We start from the raw sequence: 6,634 nt of genomic DNA, 5'->3' as shown, positions 1-6,634 counted from the left end.
AATAAATCCTGTAGCCTACTGATTAAACAACGGGGAGGGAGAGGGAGGAAATGAACTTGAGGTCATGGAAAATGCAGCCAGAGGTGGATAATGTGCATATGCGTGTGTTCGTGTGTCTTTCTTAAAATGAGCTACTTTTTCACGCCTGACAAGCGGGCAGTGTGTGTGCACGCGTGTGCAAGTGTGTGCATGTGTGTACACGTGAGCGCGGGTGCATGGACAGTGAGTCCTCCTTCTGTGGTATTGGCAGCAAATGATGATGTTTTAAGCAGTTAGAGGAGATAGGAAGCAGCTCTGGCTTCAAATTCCTGCCATTATCTGCCCCAGTCTCCTTTGGAACTGGTAGTGAATGAGCGATCTTAATGTTCAAGGTCAATCCCTCCGTGACACGCCTTCTCAGGTGAGCGCACAGAGATAACACTGAGGCCTGGACACTCCTCAGCAGCTTCTTAGCTGGGTGGTGAAAACAAAAATGCCACCTAATTCGTCACTGGCTCTTTCCAGTGAATGAAGGAGGTTTCTGTTTTAAGAAATAAAGTGACATACTGTTGATTCACTGCCCACAGGGAGATTCTGAGCAGAGGCTTCCTAGCCTTTGTAGAAATTTGCATACAACTTCCACTTCCTGCTTCGGAGCCTGTTCTGCTACTTACCTGGGCCCAGAGAGGGCGGAAGGAGGCTGCGAGCGACCCAAGGTGGAGAGAGACGCGTAGCAGGGAGCCGACCACCCCCTGGGCCCGGTCTGTCTGTCCGTGGTGGTTCTAAGGTAAGTTATTCAGGGTTGCCACCTGCCTTGTCTTTTTTCTTAACCACTGACCCATTTTCCAAAACATTCTGTGTCTCCTTTACTGAAATATTCTGTTGTTATTTTCCTCTGCCTTCCTTTCCCCACCTTTAACTTGTTCGCACAGAGACCAGCTTGGGCTGAGAAAATGACAGCAAAGTTTCTGCTGCAAGAACGTGTTGGGGGTTTAGTATTTCAGACAGGCGAGCCCCGGTTAACTCTTTGGGGAGAGGAGGCACGCACACTGGCACACAGAGCTGCCTGGGAACAATTTATTTGGGCATTTAGTGTCCCCACAAGTTTCGATCAAGAATTCAAGCCCCACTTCTCCGAGGACGGAGCCGGGGATGGCAAGGATTAAGTAACTGGCTTCCAGCCGCAGAACACGTCAGTGGCAGAGTGGGAAGGAGAACTCCAAGTTTTCCCAATCCCTGTTTCATGCAGGCAAAAAAAAAAAAAAAATCAACACCACATTCTTGGGCCAGGAAGTTCTGCTGAGCTCTGTGCTGGCTGTGAGCTGCCCCTGCTGCCCCCACCCTCACCCCCAGCCATCCCAAGCAACCCTGGCGTTTGCTGGCACTGGACCGAGCCTTTGGGGAAAACAAGAGGAGAAGTGCTAGTACTTGATTTTAGAAGCTAATCAAGCTTCCTGTGACTTTCAAGTTCAAGATGGTCTCTTAGCTATAATAGGGGGATTTTCTTTTTTTAAAAGGACAGGAGAAAAAGAGGCCAATAAATAATTTTTTAAAAGGACAAGAAACTTGGTTTCAAGTTCTTACTCCACTTCTTGTGGTTGCGTGACTTAGGCAGTTCACTTGGCTCCCCAGGCCTGGATTTCTTCATCAGTAAAGTGTGTGTGTGGGAAGGGGAGCAGGACTAACATGATTATGTCCAAATTCCCTTCTAGCAAAACAAGGCCAGGGTAGTCCCAGAGGGGTAGCCATAATGGGTGGTCTTAGAAGACTTGTTTTGTTTACTGATTATTCACATAGATTAATTTTACCTTCCACTACCACTTGGTTAGCCCCTGGGGAAGAGCACTTTGTTTCTTGATACTTTTCTATCCCCCAGAACCCAGCAAACTACCAAACACCTGGGAGGTGCTCAGGCTCCTCCCACATAAGCTGCTTTGATTTCTGTTCCACTCCTCTGCTCTCAAGGCAAAAGGTAAAGCAGCAGTCAAGGGCAAAAGGCTGGAGGGGCTGGGCAGCAACGTGGCTCTGCAGGAGGGCTGCCCAAAACTAAGGACTTATGATTAGATTGGCTCCAGCCAAATAGGACAAAACCGGGAATTTCTTGAGTTAGTTCACGTCCCATCGGGGTTACCCAGGAAGGATCATTGTGTGCATTTAACCACAGCGTCCAGGCAGGCCAGAGAACCGGCAGACAAGCCAGGCTCCAGAAGCCAGAGTTACTGACTTAGCTGGAGCTGGAAACCCTCCACCAGTCACTGTGTGTGGGGCCTTTAATGGGAGGGGAAAGGAAACTGTGAAACATCCTAATACCATGTAAGGGTGATGACTATGATTAGACACATTATTAGATGGTGGATACACTGAATCCTTAACCTTCTCTAAACCACTACTTTTCGTCTTTGTTATTGTTTCTTTTGGGCAATTACGGTCAATACAGTTCAAACAAGCTCTGGCTGGCTGGGATGGGCCGATTCAGGGCTTTCGGTATTGCTAATCTGTGGGATATTAAGGTCCTGGTATAGTCCTTGTCATGTTTTTAGGTGTTTCTATTTTCCTGGGATGAGAGGACAGGAATTTCAAGATGTTTTTCTTGCATTGAGTTCCTGATTTTATTTTCAAATAACGATGCACCATTCTCTAAAATCAGGCCAACTGTTCAGTTGCCAGCCTAGCTTTGATCCTTAAAGACCACACCACGGTCATTCTTAATCTGGAGCTGCAGCCATAGGTCATTCCATGATGGAGCGTCGAGAGGTGGATAATGTGATTACTCTGGTCTGTCCATTGCATGGGGTGGACTAACCACGAATGAAGTCTGAGCAATGTGCCAACATGTCGGAGAAAAAGGTTCTTAACTCAAGGATATTCATTTTTGGAGGGATCAAGGCAGAAAATGGTAAAGCCTGCTTCCTCCAGGATTAAGGAGTTAATAACTTTCAAATGTTCTGAAAATAAAAAGAAGAGGAGAAGACAGTCATATTTGCAGGCATTCTTTAACAGACACTCAGAAAGATAGATTATGGTGGGGTGGTTTGTCTAAATTAAATCTAGGTTTTACACATCACAAAATGGAAATCTCAGAAATATCCTGAATTCAAATCATTTTTCTGCTGCAGGCAATTTTAGATTAGCCTTTAAAAACATATATGAATTGCAGGCAACTGCTGCAGGAAGAAAAGAGAGCACAGATGAGGCACATTCAACTTCAAATTCCTTTCAGATCCAACGAAATGACCCCTAATGTTTGATCACATTTCCTTCTCAAAACAATCCTGCAGTCCTTCCGTGAGACAGCATCTGAGGATTGGAATCAAGAAGCTGCCCCCCTGGGCCTCTCCTGTTTCTTCCTAACACATTGTCACCAAGGTATTTTTAGTTCATGAAACCCAGGCTGTCCTTTCTCCTACCGACATCCTTTGCCTCCTATGTCCAGCAGGCCTCCTAGGAGCCCATGTGTGCTTGGCTGCCCACTGCTCAGCTCACTGCCTGTGTGTACTTGGATGTAAGCACAGACCTTCCCGGATACCAGAGTTGTAAACTGGCTGAGGAAGGTGGGCTTCCATCCACGCGGTGGTCCTTAGAGCTGTGCCAGTTTGGCTTGGTTCCCTGGTAAGGCAGCTGAAATCAAGCTATGTTGGAGGGATGGGTCTGACTGGAGCTCCCAGCCTGCGTGCCCCCCAACTTCCACTTTGCAGACCCCGCTGCCTGGGGGCCTGGCAGCTCCCTCAGCAATGAGGGATACCTGGCTCTCCTCTGCCTCACTGTTCTGCACTCAGGGCTCCACTGCTTTTCCTTTTTCTCCTCCCAGGGTCAACAGGTCTCCCTCTCATCTCTGAACTCTCTTCCTATTCTAAGTCTGCTGTCCCCAACCCCCGGACCGGTACCGGTTCGTGGCCTGTTAGGAACCGGGCCGCACAGCAAGAGGTGAACAGTGGCAAGTGAGCGAAGCTTCGTCTGTATTTACAACATCCTCATTGCTGGCATCACCACATAAGCTCCACCTCCTGTCAAATCAGAGGCCGCATTAGATTCTCATAGCAGCGCGAGCCCTACTGTAAACCGCGCATGCGAGGGATCCAGGTTGTGCGGCTCCCTATGAGAATCTAATGCCTGATGATCTGAGGTGGAGCTGAGGCGGTGATGCTAGTGCTGGGAAGTGGCTGCAAATACACATTATCATTAGCAGAGAGGTTTGAGTGCACAATAAATGTGATGCACTTGAATCATCCTGAAACCATCTCTCCCACCGCCCCAATTCATGGAAAAATTATCTTCCATGAAACCGGTCCCTGGTGCCAAAAAATTGGGGGATCGCTGTTCTAAGTTGTCTGCCCAAAGCCTCCCTATCCTTTAACACTCTTGCCCTTTACCCGTGTTCTTTCTTTTCCTTCCGACTGCCCCTTCTTGTAGCCAGTAATACCTACAAATTACAATTATTTTTAAATACATCTCTCTTCTACACCAATAAAGGGCAAATAAAAAAAAAATGTCATTTAAGGTTTTCCCACTTTCCTTACTTCTCTCCTCTTGTATTCTTTCTTCCTTTCTATCCCTTCCTCTTCCTATCCTGATTTTTCCTTTCTCCCCTTCCTCTCCTTCACTCTGTAGCCTGGACTGAATTAGGGATCGTGAATGTGTGCTTAGAGAAACCATCTTATCTGAAAAACAAAACAATGACAAAAACAACAAAAAAAGACATGGCCTGGTTGAGGTTGTTTTCTAAATGTTTATTGCCATTCCCAATGTGGTGGAGTCAGTATGTTCCCATTAGTCTGTGTCCTCCTCATTTAGTAGCTCAGAGGGGTCCCAGAGCAAACTTCCTCAAATCAGGTCAGTTCACGCTACACCGCCTTCAGCCTGATGTGAGTCTTCCTGTGCAGGGTTATGTCCAAGGGCCAGTAAATGTTCCCTTGTCTCCAGGGCTCACCACGGTTTCAAATCCTCTGGCAAACCTCATGGAAGAACTTCTCTGTCTGGGAAATTCTGCAAGTAAACTTGGAAGTGTTTGTTCACTGGAGTTTGAATCTGGACCAAACAGTTCACTCAAAACCAACCTTCCACCAAGCAAACCAATGTTATGAAAGTTTGCATGCGTTTGGGCAGTAAACAAAGAACATTAATGAGTTTAAAGATTTTTTATAATAAAATCCATGACTTTTAGACACTTATAAAAAAATGATTCTCTAAGGAATGAAGGACCTTGAGAATCTGTAATGAAAGTATCTGATCCAAATCGGATCTGAGGATCCTCCCAACTGTAAATTTATATATACGTGTATGTAATGCCCACCTGAAATATTCATGCTGTATGTCTCCAGGACTCTTCAACCCTATTTTTGACCCAAAGAAAGCTTAAAAAAAAAAAATTCCAAGCAGTTGGTGAACACCAAGCCCTGATTATTTCAGAGCTGTTAATGTGGTTTATTAATTACTCAGGCTGCTCACTCCTGCCCTTCCTCTGGTCCTTGCTGTGCTATTTGTCTTCTTTCAGGGACATACACCTTCATTAAATCCCATCCGTCCTTGCCTCAGAGTCGTCCCCTGGAAGATATCCCTTCTCTGGATGCATCACCATTTATCATCACCCTTTGTTTGTGCTCTGTCAACCAGTTTTCAATTTATTTTGAATTCAGTTTATGATTAAAATTTAATGAGATCCAATCAAGTGCTTTTCTCAAATCAAGATGCCTCTGCAGTCTCCTCCATATCCTCTATTGTAATGGCACGAGGAAAGCTACTGCAGGTTTCCAGCCTAGCAATTCTTTATAGAACACAGGTGGCATGTTTCCATGCCTCCTTAGCCTCAAGGTGAATGGTTCAGAAACACATGTATTCCAGAAGTTTCTAGGGCTTATGTGGCTTCCCCGTCCCCTTTTTCCCTCCCAAACAGCTGTACCAGTCAGTGTTCCCAACCGAGATACGAGCAGTCAAGTGCACAGGCTCTGGTGCTGACCTGCTTAGATTTGAAAACCTGCTCTGCTAGTTACTGGCCTCGTGACCTTGGAAAAGTTACGTAACCTCCTGGTGCCTCAGTTCCCTCATCTGTAAAATGGGACTAACAATAGTACCTGTCAAATAGCGTGCCTGTGAGCATTAAATAAGTTAATACATATACAACTCTTGGAACAGTATTTCCCACATAGTGACCTTTCAGTAAGTATGAACAATGATTGCTAACACAGAGTGAGGTTTCTTATGTATATCCATTTCATTAGGTTTGTATTGTGATTTATCAACATAATCTACATCAGCAGTAAACTACAACCCTTAGGCTAAAGGTGACTCATAGGCTGTTTTTGCATCAGCCTACAATTAAGAATGGTTTTTATATTTTTAAAGGTTGTTACAAAAAAAATAAAAATAAAAAGGAGCAGAATATGAGACAGAGACTGCATGTGGCTCATAAAGCATAAACTATTTTCTCTCTGGCCCTTTGCAGAAAAAGTGTGCCAACTCCAGTCTGTATGGCTTAATGGAAAGCGCTGGGAGAGCTATAGGCCAGATTTAGCTTCCCCAGTCTTCACTGGCTTCACCCATGTCAAGTGACTTTGGAACAGCTACTCAATGCGTCTAAGCCTCTGTAAAATGGGAATGGCAAAGTGGTAACACTTTCCCTGCCTGTGGCCCTGGCTTGTTTTAAAAACCAAATGAGGCC

The 6,634-nt window shown here is 45.5% G+C and overlaps 1 protein-coding gene across 2 annotated transcripts in view; it reads left to right on the top strand.

Moving 5' to 3' along the window:
• Positions 1–692: 692 nt before the first annotated feature.
• The window catches only part of TRAF3IP2 (TRAF3 interacting protein 2), a 53,803-nt gene continuing 47,861 nt past the window's right edge, over positions 693–6,634 (top strand). Inside the window, exons 1-2 of one of the 2 annotated variants that reach the window (XM_012642846.1) lie at positions 693–766; positions 5,676–5,787. The gene's annotated coding sequence lies outside the window, so the exon portion shown is untranslated. The remainder of the gene's footprint in view (positions 767–5,675; positions 5,788–6,634) is intronic. The other variant, XM_012642845.1, reaches the window with a different exon arrangement.

This window comes from Propithecus coquereli, unplaced genomic scaffold (assembly GCF_000956105.1).
Source record: "Propithecus coquereli isolate 6110/MARCELLA unplaced genomic scaffold, Pcoq_1.0 Scaffold189, whole genome shotgun sequence".
NCBI classification, from domain to species: Eukaryota; Metazoa; Chordata; class Mammalia; order Primates; family Indriidae; genus Propithecus; species Propithecus coquereli.
Note: the sequence above shows the minus strand (reverse complement) of the source record. Positions and strands in the feature narration are given on the sequence as shown.